This window comes from Macrotis lagotis, chromosome 2 (genome assembly GCF_037893015.1).
Source record: "Macrotis lagotis isolate mMagLag1 chromosome 2, bilby.v1.9.chrom.fasta, whole genome shotgun sequence".
In the NCBI taxonomy this organism is placed as follows: domain Eukaryota; kingdom Metazoa; phylum Chordata; class Mammalia; order Peramelemorphia; family Peramelidae; genus Macrotis; species Macrotis lagotis.
In genome coordinates, this window is record NC_133659.1 from 31,102,825 (window position 1) to 31,127,804 (window position 24,980).

At 35.9% G+C, this 24,980-nt stretch overlaps 1 pseudogene; it reads left to right on the plus strand.

Annotated features, from left to right (window-relative positions):
* The first annotated feature begins 13,899 nt into the window (after positions 1-13,899).
* Positions 13,900-14,320, plus strand: LOC141511836 (proteasome assembly chaperone 3 pseudogene; annotated as a pseudogene).
* Positions 14,321-24,980: the final 10,660 nt, after the last annotated feature.

Below are 24,980 nucleotides of genomic sequence, written 5' to 3' on the forward strand. Positions count from 1 at the left end.
TACTAGCTGTGTGATCTTGGGCAAGTCACTTAATTCCATTGGCTTAAATAAATTTTTTTTAAAAATTAAAAAAAGAAAAGGTAAATGGAGGTTAGATTTTGAAGGATTTTGTCAAATGGATCATTTTGTATTTGATCCTGGAAGCTACAGGGAGCCACTGGAGCTTATTGAGTGTCAGTGGAATGTGATAGCATCAGACCTGTGCTTTAGGAAAACCACTTTAGTAGCTGAAGAAAGGATGACTTGGAAAGGGGAGAGACTTGAGGCAGATAGACCATCATTAGGCTAGTCTTAAAATCCAAGCATGAGGTGATGAAGACCTGAGCTAGAGGTGGGTCAGTGTCAGAGAAGAGAAGAGCATATATGAGAGGTTCTGAAGATGAAATCTATGGAGAATGAAGCCACTTTTCTTGCCACCACTAGTATCAAACACTGACCAAATTTCACTGATGGGCAGATAAATCTAACAGCCTTGCCAATGACAATTCTTCCAAGATCATTGATTATGCTTTCAGCCCAGCTGCTATCACCATCCTCCTGGGAAGCATCTCCTGTGGAGATGCAACCTGACCACTGCTTCTGTGAATGCTGCTGCTATAACCTCTTTATCAACCACAGCTTTTGAAGGCTCAAAAGACATATATTAATAACTCTACTGTACCCAAGAACTGACCAAGGGATATTTCCATATGACATGCAGTTAAAACTTTTATGTGTTGTCTTCCTTGTTAGAATGTGAGCTTCAGAAACTGTTTTCTATCTCTATACCCCCAATGATTAGTTCATAATAAAGATTTAATGCATTCTGTTTCTTTCATTCATTCATTCATTCATTTATTCCTTCCTTCATTTATTCATCCTTATCCTTTCTGTCTTCAGTATTTCATTTTTTTTGCTCTATGTATATAAATGTATGGATATATGGATATATACATATATAAATATAGGTATAGATACAGATACAGATACAGATTAGATATAGATATAGATTGTTGAGTCTGGCGGAGGGAACTCAGGCCGACACCAATATGATGCATAAGCTGGTTCATTTATTGATTACAGGATACATACTTTTATACTCTACATTTAGGTAACCAATTACATAAGCGTTTTAGCAAGCATTTTTTTCACATGCATACCTTGTGTATGTCTTAGGTGATTGTTTTGAGAACCAAACAGTGTTTTGATAAACAGAGTGAAGATTGTTTTGAGAACCAAACAGTGTTTTGATAATCAGAGTGCAGAAGGTAATTATCTCAGAATGCACTATCTATCTGAGCCTGGGAATACATCTTGTTAGCTCAGACATGCAGCTACTCCCTTATCTAAGCTCTGAAGTACATCTTGCTTGTTAAAGCACATAGCTATTTCTGTGTTAACCCTTCATAGCTCTTATCCTGGAACACATATGACACAACAATAGATATAGATAGAGATAGAGATAGAGAGAGATAGAGATAGAGATAGATATAGATAGATAGATAGGACTTTGAGACAATTTTAAGAGCCAAAAACAAGAGAGTGACTTAACCTAGAATACGACTAGGAATTCTTCCACTCAGTACATGGTTAGAGAATTAACTTATCTTGTCCAATAAGTGGAGTTTATTTATATGTCCCACAAAAGCACTTCTAAAGATAAAATTACTAAGAATTTAGGAACTTTAAATCTGTAGAATTAGATTTCCAACCTATTGCTACCCCCCTAGGGTCATTATCTTTCTCATTATTAAGATTATTGTCAGGAAGGTTAAATAAAAAGTTTCCTTCCTAACTTACTTTTTTATGTTTTTGCAAGGCAAATGGGGTTAAGTGGTTTGCCCGAGGTCACACAGCTAGGTAATTATTAAGTGTCTGAGGCTGGATTTGAACTCTTGTACTCCTGACTCCAGGGCCAGTGCTCTATCCACTGTGCCACCCTACATATTTTCTTCTAATTCTAGTTGCATTGAATTTGCCAATGAAAAAAACCTTATCAGAATTCTATATAATCACTTTTGCTTTGGTAATCACATTTATCAATTGTCTGATCTGTATTATTATTCTAACAATAATTGTAAACAATGTAACCTTTTATTCTCATAAAAATTTTTTGACATTTTATATTAAAATCATATGTGTATACATATATGTGCATATGTATATATATATATTCATATATATTTGTGTTTTGTGAGAAAATGAGGTTATGTGACTTGCCCAAGGTCACACAGCTAGTGTCTGAAGTCAAATTTGAACTCAGGTCCTCTTGACTCCCAGGTCAGAGAATCATTTATATTTGGGGGATTTGTTGTGGTATGTGGTGTTCATACTAACCTAAACCTTTTTTCTCCGAAACTGCTTTAGTTTTTTGCTTGCCCAGAAAATTGTTAACATTTCATAAATGTTTGTTGCTTGTTGTTTATGACCTGAGGAGATGCTTTTCTGCTGGTAGAATCTTTAATGATATGGATCTCCTCCATTTTAGGAGGAAGAATCAAAGAATAATAATAGGGAAGGAAGATACAAAATGGGAGAAATTGCTTTCATCAGTACTGCAGAGTTTATAACATTTGAAGGGGATTTTTTCTTTCTTGGACATCTACTGAGTTTTGATGTAAATTCTCCCATGCCTACTCTTGGGATGAAAGTATCCCTAGGTATCTGAGGCTTTGTCAGGAGGGTAGAAACTCCGGCAAGTCCTATATACCTTGGGAACCTCTGAGTATGAACCTGTGGGTGTCATGTGTTTCTAACTTAGAACCAGTCTAGCTAAGTACAGAGAACTTTATCATCTAATGGTTGATCACTGGATGATGAATATTTTTTTTTAGTTTTTGCAAGGCAATGGGGTTGAGTGGCTTGTCCAAGGCCACATAGCTAGGTAATTATTAAGTGTCTGAGGCTGGATTTGAACTCAGGTACTCCTGACTCCAGGGCCAGTGCTCTATCCACTGTGCCACCTAGCCGCCCCTGGATGATGGATATTTTCAAGGACAACAATTCAAAATCTTTTATACAGAGTCATAATGGGGCTATGATATGCACTGAAATCTAGGTCCCCTTGATATAACTGGATTCCAAGACAGAAACCCCAATGTGATTATGACCATAAGATGACTGATGGAGTCTGCCCTCTGCATGACTTTCCATGTCTGCAACTGAACAACCCACAAGCAATGTCAGGACTCTGAAAATAGCCTATGAAACCAGATGGTTCAAGTTACAATTACAGCTGGTTATTCAGTTTTTGGTGCATGATACCATAAGGAAGTATTCTTACAGATAATTCCCTATATGGAGCAGATTTTAATTCAGCACAACATTTATTAAGTACCTGACATACACCAAAACCTATTCATGGTTCTTGAGATACAAAATTTAAAATTATATTGTGCTTTCTTCAAGAGCTTAAATTCTACAACAGAGAGATGAGATTGGAATAAAAACTAAGGGGAACAATAAAAAGAACACCTAATCTCTAAAATTACCAATGATAGATTAATTTCCAAATATACTGGCCATTCTTCAATCCTCATCCTTCTGGATAGTTCTGCAACTGATTTTTTTTAATCATCCTCTTCTTGTGATCTCTTCCCCTTTGATTTTTTTATGACACCCATATTTCCTGATTCTCCTACTTGTCTGAACATTCTTCTCAGTTCCCTTTGTTGAATTGTCTTTCAAAAAGCACCTCATAACTTGGGCTGTGCCTAGAGGGCAGTCCTAAACCCTCTCCTTTCCTTATAATTTCATGTGATGAGTTGATGAACTCCTATTGTTCAATTCTCAATTCTAAGAGAATGATTCTCAGATCGTCTAGCTCTAACCTCTTTCCTGACCTCTAGTGTCACTTCTTCAATTAGCTCTTGGGTTTCTTGAACAGGATATCCTATAAGCATTTGGAATCAACATGTCAAGATCAGAATTCATTATCATTATCTTTCCCCTAAAACTGACTTTTCCTCCCAATTTTCTCACTAGTGATAAAGGAACTATCATCCTTCCAATCAAGTGGATTCACCATTTCATATTTACCTAGGATTCCTCATCATCTCTTATTCATCATATCCAAAATGTCTAATTTATCTCTGATGCTTTTATCAATTATACTTGAAAATTCTTTATATCATTGAATGCCCATTTCCCCTGAAAGATTATACTCACCTTTGCTGCCTCATTGATTCTTTTTTTTAGGTTTTTGCAAGGCAAACGGGGTTTAGTGGCTTGCCCAAGGCCACACAGCTAGGTAATTATTAAGTGTCTGAGACCGGATTTGAACCCAGGTACTCCTGACTCCAAGGCTGGTGCTTTATCTACTACGCCACCTAGCCGCCCCTGCCTCATTGATTCTTTATTGTAGTCCTAGCCCTTTGACCTCCAGAATACCATAATTCAAGCCCTGCAATCCTTTAATTTTTGTAAAAGTTGCTAAATCTTGTATGGCACCATGATACTTGAATTGTTTCTCTCTAGCTATTTACAGTTTCTTTTCCTAAACTTAGCAGCTCTAGAATTTAACTCAAATACTCATGGAGTTGGAGGTGTCAGAAAAAATGATACAAGTACATACTCATAGTATTTCTTCAAAAATTTGGAATTGATTGTGCAGCATGGGAGACACTGACACAGGATCATCCAACCTGACTTATCCTCATCAGTTATGGTGGCATGCTCTATGAGCAAAGCAGGATTGAAGCAGGTCATTTCCCAGCTATTCAGACAGAAAATGTATACCCAATTTGTGGTAGAACATTCTCAGCTTGTTTTGTTCTACTCAGTCATAGACAGTGTAACTTGGCTCTAACAGTGAAGTCGTTTTGATCTTCCTTGATAATGAAGGATAAGAACCAACCAACTTGGGAGTTTTCATTTGAAGCTTTATTTCAGTAGGTAATCAGTGATTTCTTTCAATTTCAATTTTACTCTGTGACTCCAGAATATTACAGTTTTCCTTGATAAGTTCTTGAAAGATGAAGTCTAGGCTTCTAAATCATGGCTTTCAAGTAGTCCAGTAATTTTTAAATGTTCTCTAGGATCTATTTTTAGGTCAGTACTTTTTTAATGAGTTATTATACATTGTCTTCTATTTTTTCATTTTTTGGTTTTGTTTTATTACTTCTTGATTTTTCATAAAGTCATTATTTTCATTTTACCCAATTTTAATTTTTAAGGACTTATTTTTTTCAATGAACTTTTGTACTTCCTTTTTAATTTGGGCAATTTTAGTTTTTTAAGTAATTTTTTCTGTCATTAAATTTTTGTCCCTCTTTTTCTATTTGGTGAGTTCTAGTGTTTAAGGCATTCTTTTCCTCATTAACTTTTTTTTAAAACAATCTTTTACCTTTTGGCATAGGCTGTTTTTGAGGTGTCATTTTCTTCCTATTTTCTTCTTTGTGTCTCCTTGATCAATATTTTGACTCATTTTTCACTGTTTTCTCATATGACTCATTTCTCTTCTCAGTATCTTCTATCATACTTGATTTTCAAAATTCTTTTTGAGCTTTTCCATGACCTGAGATTAATTCATATTTTTTTTTGCAGATTTTGTAGGAAGATTTGATTCTTCTAAGTGTATTTTTATCTCCCTTGTCACCACAGTAACTTTTTAAGAGAAGAATTTGTCTGTCCTTTACTCATTTTCCCAACTTCTTCCAACTTTTACTCCCTTGTTAAAGTAGGACTCTGCTTTCAGAGTCTGTCCTAACCTTCAGGGATTTTGTGCAGATATTTTCAGAGATATTTCTAGGGACCTGTAAGTTTTCAGTTCTTCCAAGATAGTATGATCTAAGGAAAAGTGTTTACTACTCTCCTGGTCCATGTTCTGGTCTGTGAATGACCACAAGCACTCTTGTCTGGCAGAAAACTGGAAAGAAGGTCCTCAGTCCACTGTAACCTCAAAATCTGGTTTCCAACTACTTCTCCTAATTCTGGGAACAGCACTCGGTTGCAACACAGATACAAGTCTGGGCAAAGCAACAAGTATAGCCTCAGTGTTAGCAATGAGATTCATGTAAGACTTCTTTTAATCCCCTTACCATCTTTGGGCTGAGATCCCTGGAAGCAGCAGCTGCTACTGTTGATTCAGTACCTCCCCAGACCTGTTTCTGGTTTGCTTAGGCTAGGTCTATGTTGCCGTGGTCTGTGCTGGACTGTGCTCCTCTCTCACCCTAGTTAAACAGATCTTTCCTGCTGACTTGCTAAGTTGTCTTATACTGAAATATTGTTTCACTTCATCTTCCTGTGGGGTCTACCAATCTATAATTTGTTTATAATCAGTATTTTAAAATATTTGGAGGAGTTGGGGAGAGATTGGGTGAGTACTAGTTTTACTCTGCCATCCTTGCTTCTCTTATGAAAATTCATTTCCAGAAAATCTTTTTTCTCCCTTTTCTGGAACCCTCATTAAGTTCAAACAGTTTGCTGGATTCCTTAGAGATGTTAGAATCTGCCTTTCTTCAATATGTCTACTTTGTTCTTGGTTCTAAATACTGCCACTGCCACCCAACACTGATATTCTTAGGACAATGCCAGGATGCCAATGAAATTGACCTCTTCAAGGTCATGCTCTGACCTGGGGGAAAAGGAAGAGATGAAACTCTTCTCTTTCCAGACAAATAATCTTGTCACAAAATCTTAACTGAAACTGCCCTAACCCCTGAGGTACCTCATCTGCATAATGCGTTCTAAATGATTTGCTATTCTGAGAAGACCTAAAGGACTTAATTTCCTACTGTTTATTATAATTGTTTCCGTTTGAAAAATAAGAGAAAGACAAACAGTAGTAGAGAGAGAAAGGTCAACTATTTTGGGTATTGTCATATGAACATAGGTTTAATATTGTTCTCTTTTACCTCATAAGGCAGAATCACCAGCAATGAGTGGAAATTACAAAGAGGGAACAAAATAAAATAAAAGCTTCAAAAAATGAAGCGAGCTGCTTTCAGGAGGTAATTGAATCCTCCTTTCAAGTGAGTGATCCATGACCAATTATGAAAAATATTCTCCAAACAATTCTTTTTCAGATAGAGATTGTACTTGATGACAGCTCTGGACTCTTAACAAATCTGACAATGGGTGATTTTGTGAATGACATAGTTCCTCTCCCACATGACAAATCTTGCAAATACTTGAGTCTAGAAAGCATGTCCCTTCACCCCAACTTCTTTGCTATAGATTGACATCATGTCTTTATAAAATGAATCATTAATCTAGTATCTAATATGGAGCCAGAACTGTATGAGCACATGACCCTAATAGAAATTTAGTCTAAATGGTCCTGGTGAGGAAGCACATATAGTATAAAGGAGGAAAGAAATGGCATTGACCAGGGTGTTCTTTGTCAATAAGGGCTGCTGGAATTTCAGAATGCCACACGCAGATTCCTAGAATCACAGCATTACAAGGCATTTGAGAATATATCTAGTCTACACTTTAGTTGAAAAAGAATATATATTGAGCTATGGAAATCCGACTTTCTTTTTCTTCCTGACTGTTAGCAGACACTTGGCTACAGTCTCCATTCTTCCTGGAACACACTTCATCTCCTTATTTACTCATTTATTTACTCACTTTAAATAATGACTGACCAGCAGAGATGAGAAAAATAGGATGGTAGGGCACTTCCTCTTAGATCAATGAGATACTTAGACAGGAAGTAATTGAGAAAAACCACATTCATTTTTTTAAGGTTTTTGCAAGGCAAATGGCATTAAGTGACTTGCCCAAGGCCACACAGCTAGGTAATTAATAAGTGTCTGAGGCCGAATTTGACTCCAGGGCTGGTGCTCTATCCACCACAGTGGATACCTAGCCACCCCCAAAAACTACATTCTTGATTAGTAGAGAGGAAGAGAGGGCTACATGGGAAAACTATTAAGTTTCCTAATTCCTGCTAAACTGAATCTTTGCTATAGGATCTTCTTATTTGGTATTCATGTTTCTCAGTTTTCAAAATATTGAGGCTATCCTATGACTGAGTTAGAAATTTAGAGTCAAAGTTCTTGGGTTCTATTTGTGAACACTGAGTGACAAGAGGGTTGTTAAGAGTTCAAGTATTTCACCTACACTAAAGCACCATGGTATTTGAGAGTTATTATTATTACTATTATCATTATTATTATTAAGATAAAACAAAATAATACATTCTTAAGTCAGATGAGTAGTTTTAAAAAATTATTCCACATTTTTATTACTCTTATTATAATGTAAATAGTAAGTACAATTAATGGGCTTGCTAATGCATTCAGAAAGGAAACCTAAGACATCCAAGTAATGTAATTCAGTCATGAAGTTAGGAGAGATCTGACAGTGCAAATAAACTGTGTGGGCCTATAAAATCTCTTAACCTCTCTAAACCAATTAGGATAAATTGTAAAAATGATTCTAAACCTCAGTTTTTTGACCTGTAAAATGGGGATTATAATACATATATGAACTGCTTCACGGAGTTTTTTATTTTTTAAAAAAAAATTCCTTTGTCTTTTCATATACTTGACCCCAAGGAATAAAAATTAATATTTCTCCCTTCTCATGATATTGTGGAGTTGTCAGAAAAACTCCTTCATCTCTTATATATATGTATATATGAATATATATGAATTTACATATATAGAAATATATACATACATATAATTAATACAAATATATAAGAAAAATTCATTCCCCAACAAGTAAAAGGCCAAAGATTATGAATCTTCAATTTTTCAATTGAACAATTCAACTGGCATTTATTAAATGCCTACAGTAGACCAGGAAAAATACCATTTGATGAGGAAATACTGTAAAAAAAAAATAAAACCGTGTCTGAAAAATTTCCTTTCAATTATAACCTAGGCGTCCACTGATAAACAGCCTTTTTAAAATGGCAGCACGTAGAACTGAATCTGTGATCTGAATTTGGGGAATGGAGCACAGCAGAACTTTCATCTCCTTCATTCTTTACCTTATGCTTCTCTCAATTTGCTCTAAAATAAAATGCACATTGGAGCTATATTGGTCATATTGGAGCTTGCCCTTGGTCTACAGAGTTCTTGTGTGTGGGGTTGGGGGGGAACTCTACCTGGCCATGAGTCTCACACCCTAAAGGCTTGCCTGACCTAGCACCCATAAGAATATCCCCCCACTCCTGGCTAGCCCAGGGAAACCATTCCCCTGAGCTTGATGGCTGGTCTCTCCAACTCTCCACCTGGGTTGTAAAGATGTGGATAACGAGTGATGAAGCCCACCTTATTTCTGCTGTGTTGGATAGTGAAAGGGGCTCCTAGCAACTGGACATCCCCACAGCTAACTTTTCCAGTTAAATAGAGGATTTGGATTTATCATGGTTGGGCTTCTGTTGGCAATAGAGATGGTCATAAGATGGTTTTAAACTGTCCATTATATAAAGCTTTGGCAAGTCTAATACTCCAAAAAAAAGAAATGGTAGAATTTGTGTTTGAAAGGGGTAAAGATGTGATTTTTGTGAAACTTCATTTTCTTTGGGATTATTTATTGAAAAGAAGTTTCTTATTAGGCTTAAATTAAAATATTAAATTACTGTTTTTCATTTTATATCTTCATATCCTGAATTTTAAAGGTTTTTTAATTTTAAAAAGTATTTCAAAATGATAGCTCTCAATTTTCCATGTATTTTCTGTCTTTTCATCATAAATGATATTGTTTTCAAAACTATTTGAACCTTTCTTTCCTCCTTATAAACTTCAATTTCTTTCTTTCATAATATTATTTCCAATTTATGATCTTTTTATGTAATGTATAATATAGAGTCCTTTCCCTCTGCCATCAACTCCAAACAATAAAAATATGCAAAGGTTATTGGATTATACATTAGAAAAACAAAATGAACAACATGGCAACAACCTCAGATTTTTAAGTAACTCATTAAAATAGGAGGAAAATAAACAGAATTAGGTAGTTGGATAGGTAGATTCAGAATTCAGCTAATTTTTCTAGAGGGAAAACATTTAAGGGCCACTTAAATTATAGAATTTATTTTAAAGCTATTTAATATATTTTAAATGTAATTATATATGTTAAGCATGTGTAAGATCTGCTGTAGTTGTGTAATTACAATATTAATGCCAGACTGATTCTTGTAACTTGAAAGAAATTTTAGAAGCTTTACAGGTTAAAACTTTAAATCTTTCCATTTAATCCCATTCTTTCTAAATAAACACCTGAATTTGGGGCACACTTGTTTTTTAAGAAAAAATATTATGACAGGCATTGAATATTTAGAAAATATACTTGAAAGTAATTTGCTTCAGGTCTTCGAATAGCAGATTACCTTGAGTTTATAAACCAAAATGGATAAGAGAGAATTTAGAAGAGATCTTAACCATCCCTAAATCACTTTCATTAATTTATTTTAAAAGGATCCTCACTGTTTAATGTTCAAGAGTAGACATTCTATATAGACATTTCATATAAAAGAAAATCAAAACTCCAGGTGTATAAACAATGATATTCCTTGAGGAAAACTGCTGTTCTGTAAAAATGAAAAAAACTAATAGAGAATGAGTGAATGATTCATTTAAATTAAATGTTTTGGGGGTGGCTAGGTGTCACAGTGGATAGAGCACCGGCCCTGGAGTCAGGAGGACCTGAGTTCAAATCCGGCATCAGACACTTACTAATTACCTAGCTGTGTGGCCTTGGGCAAGCCACTTAGCCCCATTTACCTTGCAAAAACCTAAAAAAAAGTGTTTTAGATTATTTTGTAAAGGACCTGTTTTGATATAACAAAACAATTTGTGAAATTATTGCTTTTTTCCCTTGTTTTAATATTTAAATGCCATTTAATCAGCAACCCCATAAATTTTGGTCTAGTGATAAAATGTTAGTGACTTTACAAACTAAAGATGCAAAGCAAATGATTTAAAAACAAGGTACATTCATGTTTACTGTTGGAAAAACTGTAAAATAGCACTCTACTTGAACCACTTACCTTGTTGTTAAAACACTTATGAACTCTGAAATAATTTTTTTGTATTTTAATTTATTGGTGACAAGAATTTTGTTAGGTGTCAGTCATTACTTTTTAAATTTTTTTTTATTTTAAGGCAATGGGGTTAAGTGACTTGTCCAAGGTCACACAGCTAGGCAATTATTATGTGTCTGAGGCCAAATTTGAACTGAGGTCCTTCTGACTCCAGGGCCAGTGTTCTATCCACTGTGCCACCTAGCTGCCCTTCAGTCATTACCTTTTTAATTGGATCTTTATTATTTTTGATGTTTGGATTACTAGGGATTAGCTGTAAAGCACTGAGAATTTAATGTAGTACCGAAATTGCTTTTTGGAGGAAGACTGGTTTTGACTAATTTAAAGAAATCAATTCAATGTTTAAAAAAATTAAAAAAATAAAATATAATTCACATCTATAGACTCAACTGATAAAAAGTATGTATAGAATGTTGACTATTTACAAATAAGCATACTTAAACTTATACACACATACATATATATATACACACACATACATACATATTCATATTTCTGTCTAATGGTAGAACTTTTTGGGGGGGAAGGTGAGAGAAGAAGAAGAAAGCTATATGATAACATTATTATATATTTAACAGGAATTGTGAGTTATACATAATGGATTTACAGCTTCATATACAATCATTTTCCCCCCTTTGTTCTATTTTTGGACATTCTTGCCTAATTTCTTAAGTTCAGAATAAAATAAATAATTTTTTAAAAATTATATTTGCTTTTTGGCTGCTGCATTACACTTTGGAATTAAATAAAGTCTGCTGGTCACTAAAACACTTCGATCTTTGCTTACACAAACTCTCTATACCTCTTTCCATTCCCCAATAAACACTATATTTTTTTGTTAGTAATATTGATTTCTTTAAAACAAGTGTATATATCTAAGCTTTGATCTCTGACATTGCTACTATTCTGGTAAAAACTCTCATCCTTCATCCCTGAATTGTTTCAATAGTCCACTCATTGTTCGGTCTGCCACAAATCTCTCCCAGCACCAGTCCATCATTCTCTGCTTAGTTATCAAAAGGATCTTCCTAAAATATAGGCCTGAGCAGATCACTCAATCAGCCTCTCTTTTTAAAAATATTTTATGTTTTTAAATTACATATAAAAACTATTTTTAGCATTCATTTAAAAATGATTTGAACTCTAAATTCTCTCCCTCCAACCCATCTCCCCACCATCAAAAGTGGGAAATTTGTTATAGGCAATACATATATAGTCATACAAAACATATTTCTATGCTAAAAAAAAGAAAAACAAAGTAAAGAAAAAGTAGGCTTCTCTTTGCATTCAAACTTAATCTGGTCTTTTTTCTGGAGATAGGTAGCATTTTTCATCATAAGTCTTTTAGAATTGTCTTGGAGCTCAATTAGCATTTATTCTATACCTACTGTGCAATGTTTGCCTATACCAGACAGTGTACAATTTGCTGGAAATACAGAAAGAGACAAAGGACAGTCCTTGCCCTCAAGAAGTTTGCAATCTAATGGGGAGAAGAAGATGACATACAAATAAATATACACAGGGTAATTAATTTACTAGATAAATAGAGAATAATTAACAGAGGGAAGGCACAATAATTTAATTTATTAAATTCCAATGGTTCCCTATTACCTCCAAAATCAAACAGAAAATTCTGTTTGGCATCCTAAAGCTTCCTCCTCCACCCCTTCCTAACACTGCCTTCTTTCTGTTTCTTACAGGCGGCAGTCCATCTCCTGCCTCCAGGCATTTTTTCTGGCTGTGCCCTCTGCCTGGTATGCCCTCCTTCCTCATCTCTGCCTCCTAGCTTCCCTGGATTTCTCCAAGTCTACACTAAAGTCCAACCTTCTTCAAGAAGTCTCACCTAGTCTTTATCTTAGTTGAAAAGTTACTAAAATTAAAATATAAAAAGACGTGCAGTGAACAGATGACTGGATCTGCAAATTCATTGATAGAAGGAAATACAAGGGAAAGAGGCAGATACTATATCAATACCCCTTCTGGAAGAAGCTTTGTAACTTTCTTTTGATAGATTTAAGGAATTGTCTAGAATACAGAGAAGTTGTAAGCTCAGTAGTCCTCCATGCCAACCCTTAAAAGAAAGCAATTCACTGTAACATACCCAGCAAATGATTGTTCAGCCTCTGCTCCAGACTTCCCAAGGAGAGAGGGTTCACCACCTCTCCAAGCAGCCTATTCCATATGGAGATAATACTAATTGTTAGGAAGTTTTTCCTGACTGTTATCAATGACTCATAATAATAAATGTTTAGTCCAGAGTGATTAAAATGGCTTTTAATAACTTTCTTTGAAAAGAAGGACCCTCTCTCCTAAGGAAAGAAAGCCCCTAATTACAACAATGTCCAATCTTATATGCAGTTTGAGAGGCTTGTTCCTCCCCTTTGTGCCAGTCATTAGCTAGATAAAAATCTAATTGATACATTCACCCCTATTTGGTTTCCCCACCCTGGTCATTAAACTAATGAGCACAGTAATTAAACTAATTAAACTAATGAGACCAGTAATATGCATGAACCTCCTTGAACAGGTGTACTTGTAAAGGACAAGGACATTAGGTCAACTGGAAACTATATGGAGGAGGCCTGATCTAATCTCAGACCTTGATCAGGTGGAGTCAATTGTTTTGTCTTACACTCATACACCTGCCCAACACTGACAGACCCCAAGTCTTTGTAATGTAAACTAACAATCTCCCCTTACATTCTTGTGGAAGCCAAGTAACCCCCCACATTCTTTACAATTCACCCATTTTCATTTTAATAAGAATTTTGGTTTCATATTATTAGTGATTTCTTTCTTAAATCACAGTTCTTATCAATATGACTACCGACCTTTTCTATCAAGATTTTTACTTTAGCCGAGCTGCTCTGGAGCCGCGGCTGGCGCTGGGCCCCACACGCGGGTGCGCTACGGAGAGCTGTCACTTAAATAACCCTGCCATGGAAGCCAGACCAGTTGTGACCTCAAAAAAGGTTGAAGTGGTCTGTGGTGTCCCAACCCAGGTGGTCTGCACAGCTTTCAGCAGTCACATCCTTGTGGTGGTGACCCAGTATGGAAAAATGGGTACCTTGGTCTCTCTGGAGCCCAGTTCAGTGGCCAATGATATCTGCAAACCTGCAATCACTACAAGAATGCTCCTCGGGCAAGATGAGCTCCTTATTCATGTCTTTGCAAAGAACCTAGTGACCGTTTGTGTCTCAAGAAGCCGGAACCAAACCTATTCTCCTGGCTTTGGCCCTGAAGGACCAAAGTGTGGAAGGGGTGAAAGCCCTGAAAGAAGTGATTCGGAGTTGCCAGGTGTGGCGAAACAAGGCCCTGCCTGCCATCTGGATATTTTAGGGGAAAGCTCTTGAATCAAGAAATCATAACCCTTCCTCTGAAGGAACTTTTCATTTTCTTAAGGTTTATAGCCCATGCAGCTGAGAAAGAACTGTTATCACATCTCCAGACAAACTTAGTTTTGTTTTGACACTAATATTGAGGGTGGGGAAATTTGTGAATGGTTTTCCATTGAGATCCACAGAATTGCATACATTTGAAATTTGTAACAGGGACTCACCCTGCTGGATGTGATTCCTTGTGTCCTGTGTATAGCATCAGTTGCAGGAGGATTCTGCAGGCTTGTAGTAGTTAAGCTCATTTTACTTAATTTATCACTTTTTTTTGATATAGTAAATTTCAATTGTATGAGTCCCTTTTGACTCTTACATTCCATAACTATGAATGTAATTAAGAGAACTCTAGATGTACAAAAACTTCTTTGATAAGGAATAATAGATATGTGACTCATTGTTCAAATAAATATCGGAAATTAGTCGTAACATTACACAAAAATTAAAAAAAAGATTTTTACTTTATTATCAGAAACATGAAACCACCTTTTTACTGATAGAATTTTCTTTTTTTTACTATCTGGATTATTAACTAGATCATGCATGGAGGCAACTGGTAATAAGATTATCCCACTCAGAGCCAGCAGTATGATACCTGACAAATGTTTCCACAATGAACCAGTAAACCAGTTCATCCAAGGGGCACTGTATGAGCTTGTCCAGGTTTGGTCAGGAGCACATATCAACTTTCTGATGTCCCTCATTATTTACTCTTCTACTTGTCATTTGTCATCTATCTTTAGGCAGCAATTTAATAGGTTCAAGTTTATCACAAACTCCTCCTTCTCCAATCATCAGAGTGGTCTAATATGAATCTTGTCTCTCTTGTTTGTGTGGTTTAGTCAGCCAACAAGGTCAAGGCCCCAGCTATCTAATTGGAATCTAACAACTTGGAATCTAATTAGAATATAAATTGACACCAAGACTGGGGATGTCTATGGTTTGGGAAATTGATGGCCCCCAGAAAGATTTATCTAGACTTATGGGCCTTTTACCTGGGCATGGGATGAGAATTAGGGCTGCAGAATCCCTGGTGCCCCCTCTGCCTAGGCAGAAAAAAAATTTTGACCTTACCAATGCTATATAACAACTCCCTGACCAACCCTTGTGCAGATGGGTATATGCAGTGCTAATCACAATTTTCTTTAACTTATGCATCCTGACAAGAGATCCAGGTACCATCATATATCACACATGAGTCTTGGTCCACCTATCATCTCTGTAAATTGTACAGTCCAGAGTTTGTGTACTCTGCTTCTGGATAAGCATAGATATTGGCTACTCTCCAAGAAAGTGTCCTGTTCAGGTTGGTATAAACAATAGTTGCCCTGAACTAACTCTGTCAACTGCCACTGAAGTTTCTCTTCTCTGGGCCAGAATCCAGTGCCATGGTGCATCTCTGACTGGGAACTGAGCATTATAATCAGACTCAGGGGGACTGGTATCCAAGGTCAGTTTTCAAATGGTTGTAGACCACTACAAGTCCAACAGTTAGCTACACCAAAAGACTGGGCAATGACTTCTGTCAGCTAAATGTACTTATTCTCCTCCCCCAAGGGTAACAGGATTTAGGACTATATATGCTACAGTCACCAAGCCTAACATAAAGGAAGTAAACATAGGATTCCTACAGCAAATCCTCCCACTACTACCAGTACCCTGTTCTCTAAATCAGAGATTAGACTCATGTAGGATATAACTATGCCATTCAACAATTCCAATCTCCTTTTCTATCAAGGGAGTAAATGTTTACTCTGTCCCTCCTTCCTTCTAGCAAAACCTTCATCCCTTGGTTGATAAATTATCTATGAGGAGGGGTGGCATTAGAAGGGGGTGGCACACAGAATCAAGGGGAAGTTACAGTCATCAAAAGGGCCAGATTCCCTGAATAAACAACTCTTGTACATAGACACAAGATGAAGAACCTGGACTGATCCAGTCTCTCTCGCTCTCACTCTCTCTGTCTCTCTCCCACTCTCTGTCTCTCTCCACCCTTGGAGACATCTGATGTCCTTCTATATCTTCTGAGTCTGTTCCAAAAGGTTCTCTCCAGCTCAGGTTACTTCTTGAGACCTTCCTTTATGGTAAAAGAACTTCTTGACATAACTTTTACATAGACAAAAATACACATTTTCATCATAAGAAAATAAAATTCTGAAGCTTATTACAATTTACATTTTGCCTTATTTACTGTCATATTGACATACATGCTTCACTTTAACACAAAAAACTTCCATAATTGTTTCGCTACATGAGTGAACTCGCTGAAAATTGACAAATTAATTTGACCCTGTAACATGTACATTTGACAATCATCTTAGTACTAAGAATATCATACAGCAGGTGAGTAACAAATAAAATCAGCCTTAACTTTTGCTCTCATTACAATAATGACTCAAACATCCTTAATCAAAATGAATTTTTCTCCCCCAAATATTTCCAAAATATACCATAGGTTTTCTTTCTCTTGTTGTACTTCTTTGACTCACAGTCCTTTCCTTGAACTAGAACTTAAAACTGTAAATATACAGATTCACAACTTTATATCCTAAAAACTTCCCATTCTTACTACCTTATGTCCCAACATAAAATTTAAAGGATCTTAATTCTTATCAAAACATATAGGTGGGGCAGCTAAGTGGCACAGTGGATAGAGCACCTGCCCTGGGGTCAGGAGTACCTGAGTTCAAATCCGACCTCAAATACTTAATAATTACCTAGCTATGTGGCCTTGGGCAAGCCACTTAACCCCATTGCCTTGCAAAAACCTAAAAAAAACCCCAAATAGGTGATAACAGGTGCCAGAGCCACACACTTAACCTATCTGGCTATTAAATCCAGTTGACCTAAAACTTCTTTATATGATTTGCTTAAAGTAGTTTATTATAAAGATCCAGGACATCAAAGGAAAATTCCTTTATAGATTTGGTTTTGAATGTCAGTGTCCAGACAGAGGTCATATAGGTAGTCAGTCAAATGTCTTAGTCAGATTTAACCTACCAGGTGAGACATTATCCAAATGTCTCATTTGGGAAATCAAGTAAGAAAGGGTCTCATACCATTGAAAAGCTGCCCTTTCAACTGATCATCCCTGTTAGCTGTAGTCTTTAGGCCTCTATCGGGTTTCCTAGTTCCAGAAAACCATTGAGCCAACAACACTTTCTTATGCTGATACATAAAAGTCCCATGATCTAAAATAGTAATTTTACTTAAATAGAATTTCAAATACAGTTTACTAAATTTCAATTATAATCTTGATGGGGTTCCAGTTAATGAGCCCCCTACTCAAAACTCAGATATTCTCTGATTGTTCTTCCTGGGTCCTTGCTAAAATCAGGAATTCTAAATTATGAGTGACCCTACATCCCCTATCTCCTACCTCAAGGTCTTTGATTCAGTTTCCTTTTTTATCAGACATTATGCAAAGATCATTAAGCTCTTCCAGAAACTGGATCAATACTAAACCCCTTTCACAGGCATATGCCAAAATTCAACTAAAAGGTATGTCTGTCCTTCTGGTGGCACTAACTTGTAATCCTCAGACCCATATCCATTTTTCTGAAATCATATCTGTTCTATCCCAAAGTAAAGATTGTATGTCAGATGCTTCACTAGAGACTCCTCTAGCTTGCTGTATTACACAATAAATAAACACCTCCCTTGGCAAGGAGATTGTCCATCATTTCCTGAATACTCACATAACTAACAGCTAGTGGTTGTCACAGAAAAATCTCAAATTATTGCTATTATTTTTATCTTTCTCATATTACATAAGTGCTTTTACTTCAAAGCAAACAACCACATTTTGGGGATATATAACCACAATAATCCAAATTTAAATATATAACTGGAAAATTTCTATACATTAAAACTCTTTAACTACTAGCTATGCTTAAAATACAAATAATTACTTTCAGAATTCTTTCAAACCATCAGAACATTTTAGATAACTTTAAACCCTCAACATGTTATTAATTCCAGTGTAACAAAACAGCAATAATACACATGGATTACTAGATTTGACAAAACAATCATTACATTATTACATTATACATGAACTCACAGATCTACACCAAGTTCAATGCATAGTTTAAAAATTTCAGGGATCCTAAAGGGGGCCATAATTTTTGATATACCCCTTATTACCCTTTCAAAGTAATTAAGTGTTAATTCCAGACCTTAACATATTACACTAACTGCAAATAGCTTATTATTTTTTACAATAATTAAGCAAATAATTTTAAGTACAATATCTGCAGTTATAAAAGAATATTGCATAACTGAAAATCACATTTTACTCATCAATAGTTATCTTACAGGAGTCTACAAAAATTTGTTTTACTTACCCACTTATACTTTAGAAAGCCCCCCTCCCCACACCAGCAGAAAGCATCCCAATCTTATTTACCTAGATCCTTCAAGAATTCAGTCTCACACAAATGATACTTTAAACACACCAATGTAATTCTTATTTATTACATGGTTCACATTTGAATACAATTATTATCAATATTAGACTTAACATTAAAGCAAATTAGCTCATGGATGAGAATTTAATAAGCCCACTACACAAATGCTTTTTACAAAACTTTTTCTCTCCTGAGTTTCTCTTTCCCAAAAGAAATCAGTAAATATTCCTGATAACATAATTATATATATATATATATATATACTTCCTTCTTAGTAACAAATAAAGATACCCAAATTTGCTTTACATGCAATAAACCTCAATTGCCACAAATCTTTCAAATACCACTTTTAAAGCTCAGCAAAGTCCCAAGACTTATTCAAATAGTTTTCCATGGCATTAGAAATAGACCTACATTTCTACCTTAACTTAAATAAACATACTCTTAGATAAAACCAGTTTAAAAATCTAGGTTGCTTAATTTCTCCCATTCTGTACAAAGATTTTTTGTTAGATAATATCCCTTTTAAAATTCTTAAGAGTGATTCCCAAAAATCTAGTTCTGAAAGGAGTTAGCCTTAAAAATTTCCCCCCTCTATAGGGGACAGAGTGTATAGTGCTTTAAGCCATGTGGTCAGAGCAGAAGGATCAATTTAACATGATTTCCTTTCAAAATTTTCCTGAATAACTTATATTACTAAATTCACAAAGTTTTATATTATATGAACCAGCAACTTTAACTCAAACTCTTCCCAAGTGCTGAATATAAAATATGTCTTCCATGGTTTAAATTTCAAGTTAGAAGTTTCCCTTTTAAATACAGGGGAATTTCCTTTAAAAAAACTTATCTCCCAATCCCTGATTCTTATTTTTTCCTTCCACACACCTCACCTACAGTCTTGCTTTCTCCCCTAAGGCTAAGGAATAAAGCCCCACCATGGATGAGGCACTCCTCAGCTGAATTCTTTGTCTAGAGTTAAACCCTTAATGGGATGTGGGATGGGGTCAACCCACCATATGTGCAGCCCTGCCCCCCCCAATTCCAGAGAGATGACATGGGAATTCCCCAGATAGCCATGGGACTAAGAACTCTTCCCTCCCATAACTTTCCAGACTTCCTCTTATATTTCTCAAATCCCTCAAAATCATGCCCTCTCTCTTTCTTTCTCTTAACACCACAGCTTTTTCTCTGTGAGTTCCCCACCATCATCTTCTCTCAACCAACATGCTGCTGGCTTCTCCCCTTTGTGCTGGTCATTGGCTGGATAACAAACTAATTGATATATTCACCCCTATATGGTTTCCTTGCCCTGGCCCTTATACTAATGAGCACAGGGGAACGAACAGTAATATTCATGAACCTCCTTGAGCAGATCCACTTGTAAAGGGCACAGAACTTAGGTCAACTGGGAATCAGATGGGGCAGACCTGATCTAATCTTAGGTCTTGATCAGGTCAGAGTCAATTCCTTTGTCTTACACTCACATACCTGCCCACAGACACCAACACGGGCAGATTCCATGTCTTAGTAATGCAAACTGAAAATCTTCCCTTACATTCTTGTGGAAGCCAAACACCCCCAATTTCTTACACTGACATCAAACTTTTATAGCCTGTTATGCTCTCTGTTACTCCTGGTTCCGAAGTCTGATGAGGGCAGAGCAGAATGGGACTAATACAGCCTTGCTCCTCATTAAAGTAAGACTCCTTGTCTGTGATTCTGTTGTTCTCAATTCAAATTCATGTTAGCTTTTCCATCTGCTGTATCCTACTTCTGATTTATCCTAAGTTTGTGTTTCACTAAAACTTTCAGATCATTTTTTCAAAAAACAACAGTTATATAGCCATGCCTTCTTCACATTTTGTGTGTAGCTATTTGCAAGATTTTACTTTTTTATTCTGATTTAAATTTCATCCCATTAGATTAAGCCCAATGACCTTACCTGCCAAGATCCTTTTGGGTCTTAATTCTATCATCTAGTTATCTTTTTTATTCGCCATCTTTTCCCCTCTGATCTTTGTGTCATCTGAAAATGGGAATGAGCTTACCCCATCTGTATTTTACTTGCTCTGAAACTAGACTTTTATCTAACCACCAAAAAGCCTACTGCCTTTCATACTATCTATAATTATTGAAATAAGGGTATAGAATACCTTGTTAAATACATAACTTACATAATCTGCCTATATAAACTCTGAGGATATTTATCTCCGAAAAATAAAGCTCCCAAAGATAGACCAGCTGCAAATCTTTCTCATGGTTCTAGGCTACTCCCAAGAAGCAACAGAATGACTTTCTCTCTTGCCAGGAACTCAAGTTCACAGTTGTGCTTTCCCCTTCACAGATTGTCTACTGAGTGATCAGCCAATCTTAATTACTTAAGTACCACCCTTCATTAAGGATATATATGAGAAATAGTTGGTATAAAATTCTTTCTCCCTCTCACTCCCATCTACCCTACCAAATCTGTAGCATGTTCTCCTTAAAGTACACTGTGGGTTGTAGCTTAAAGAATACATTTCACATAGTGGTAACTCATAACCTCTGGCTACTTATCATTATTTTTTCCTTTGATAGGTTCTTTGATAAGATCTTTTGATAAGATCCTATAAGATCTCCCTTAGTGTAGTGTAGTGTCTTTTCTAGGTTCCTTGCAGAGCAATGAGTCCAAAATCTCTCTCTCTCTCTCTCTCTCTCTCTCTCTCTCTCTCTCTCTCTTTCTCCTCCCCCTCCTCTTCCTCTCCTCCTTCTATGTGTTTTACATTCTTCTGATATGATTTAGAAGATTTGTGTTTCCTCTCCTTTTATTTTTTAAGATATTTTTTGCTTTTCGGGGTGGCTATGTGGTGTAGTGGATAAAGTACAAGCCTTGGAGTCAGGAGTATCTGGGTTCAAATCTGGTCTCAAACACTTAATAATTCCCTAGCTGTGTGGCCTTGGGCAAGCCACTTAACCCCATTTGCCTTGCAAAAAAAAACCTAAAAAAAGATATTTTTTTTGTTTTTCTCAATTACATCAAAAAACAATTTTAGCATTCAATTTTTATAGTTTCTGAATACCAAATTCTCTCCCATCTCCCTCCTTGAAAAATCAAGTACTTTGATATAAAGTGTACATGTACAACCATGCAAAATAAATTTTCATTATACCTATGATGCAAAAGAAAACACAAACTGCCCTCTCCAAAAGAAAAATAAAATTAAAAATGTACTGCAAATCACATTTGAACACCAGCAGTTCTTTCCTGGGAGGTAGGGGTTTTTTTTCCCCATTTTTCATAAGTCCTTCAGAATTGTATTGGATCATTGCATTGCTGAGAATAGCTAAGTTATTCACAACTGATCATCATACAATATTGCTCATTTCATTTTGTATCAGTTCAAATAACTCCAGGATTTTCTGAAAGGCACCTGCTCATCACTATAACATAACAAAACTTATTTAAGCCATTCTCAGTTGATGGGCATCCCTTCAATTTCTAATTCTTTGCCAGCAGAAAAAATGGGCTACTATATTTTTCTATATATAGGACTTATTACTTTTTTCTTTGATCTCTTTATATACAGACCTAGCTATGAGATTGTTTGATTAAAGGGTATGCAAAGCTTTATTTCCCTTTTGTCAGAGTTTCAAACTATTCTCCATAATGGCTGGATCAATTCATAACTCCACCAAGAGGACATTATTGTAGTAATTTTTCAATCCCCTCTAACATTTTTCATATTTTTTGTTTTTAAATTAAATTTATGAGGTTTGTCAATTTTATTAATCTTTTATAAATCTTGTTTTTTAAATCAATTTAATTTTTCCTTCATTTCATTTTCTATTTATTTCTGCTCTTACGACCATAATCTTTTTTCCATTTTCTATTATTACTTCATTCCTTTCTGATAATCTTAAGTGAATGAATAATTGATTGTGATTTTCTTATTGATGAAGGTATATTTTCATCTTCTACACCCAATTCCTTGCCTCTCATCTGTCTTTTGGAACTCCCTTCAAGGTTAAGTCAGACTCTGCTGCTCCCCCCACTCCTCAGGCCTAGGGAGTGGACAACAAATCAAGGGCACAAACACTCCAGAGAAAGCCTCTAGTACTCCCTACTGGCCAGCCCACTTGGAGTGGCTAAGTCCAGTCAGCAAAGTCTCTAGGGTTTAAAACCAAAGGTCTGTGAACCAGCCCCTCCCCCAACACAAGATCCAAGAAAAATGAAGAAAGGCCAGCAGAAGGGGGGATCCATTGAAAACTACCTCAGTGGATCTGGGAACTCATCCAACGTTTCTGGAGAGCAATTTGGAATTATGCCCAAAAGGCAATAAAAATGTGTATCCCCTTTGATCCAGCAACATCACTACTGAACTATATCCTAAAGAGATCATGAAAAAGCATAAAAACACCACTTGTGCAAAAATATTCATAGCAGTCCTGTTTGTGGTGGCAAAGAATTGGAAAATGAGTGAATGTCCATCAAATGGGGAATGATTGAACAAATTGTGATATATGTATGTTATGGAGCAATATTGTTCTGTTAGAAACCAAGAGGGATGGGAATTCAGAGAAGCCTGGAAAGACTTTCATGAACTGATGTTGAGTGAAATGAGCAAAGCCAGAAGAACATTGTACACCCTAACAGCAACATCAACTTTAATAGACTTGCTCATTCCATCAATGCAATAATCAGGGGCAATTTTAGAGCACCTCTGATGGAGAATATCATTTGTACCCAAAGAAAGAAATGTAGAGCTTAAACAAAGACCAAAGTCTATTACTTTCAATTTTTGTAAAAAGTGTCTTATGTACAACATGATTTTACTATATCTAATATTTTATTTTCTCCTCAAGGATATTATTTCTCTCACAGCACATTCAATTTCAATTAATGTATAGCATGGAAACAAGATTATCAGACTGCCTTCTGTGGGAGGATGGGGAGGGAAGGGAAGGTGGTGGAAAAATTGTAAAATTGAAAACATTACAGAAAATGATGGGTAGAAACTACTATTGTATATAATTGGAAAACAAATAAAATATTAATCAACAACAAAGATAAACCTCAAGAGAAATGAAGTGAGGAAAAAAAGGTGTACTTTAGTCTGTGTTCAGATACCATTGGCTCTGTCTCTTGAATGGGTTGCATTCTTTATCATAAGTCCATCAGAGAAGCTGCTTCAATATTTCTTCTCACAATTTCTATTGTTAACTCTATTACCCTCCTTTCTATTCCTCCTCACTCTCAATTATTCTAGTCTCTCTTTCCTTTCACCCTGTCCCTGCTCAGAAGATTACTGTATCTGACTAGCTTCTCCCATGGGCAACTGGATCCATGGCAGTGGACCCACACCTCTCCCCAATTATTCTTAAATTATGTCTCCTAGGGTGGCTAGGTGGCACAGTGGATAGAGTACTGGCTCTGAAGTCAGGAGTTCCTGAGTTCAAATCCAGCCTCAGACACTTAATATACCTAGCTGTGTGGCCTTGGGCAAGCCACTTAACCCATTGCCTTGCAAAAACCTAAAAAAAATATGTCTACTGACCTATTTTCTAGGTTGGTTGTTTTACCAATGAGGTTTTTTTTTAACATTTTGTTCCATTTTTTCATTTTTTTGTATTTTATTTAACAGATTCTTGGTTTCTCATAAAATTATTAGCTTTCATTAATTCTATTCTATTTCCCAGAGAGGTATTTTTCTCATTTAACTTTTGCATCTCCTTTTCCATTTGGTTAAGTCTATTTTTAAAAGAGCTGTTATCTTTTTCCAATTGCCCAATTGCATTTTTAAAGGATTTGTTTTCTTCTGTCACTCTTTGTTGCAAGATATTAATTTTCCCTTTCATTTCTTTTCTCAGTTTTTCCATTTGATTTTTAAAATCCTTTCTGAGTTCTTCTAAGAAGTTTTTCTGGGTTGAAGACAATTCATATTCACCTCCATGGCTTCACAAGTAGCACCTCTTCTGCTCTCCATTTCTGAGCTTGTGTTTTGACTATCCTTTGACCATTCAAGGTAACTTTCAATGGCTTCTTGTTTTCTCTGGCTTTTCTTCATTTTGAGTTTTGTTTCCTATCCCAAGGTTCTTGTGTTGGTGGAGAAGTCTGATTGCAAAACTTTGGTGTTGAGAGTCCTAGAGGCTTGCTAATTACTGTGCGCTGTTAATGTTATGAACTACTAGAGACCACTCAATGGACTGACTGGTAAGGGA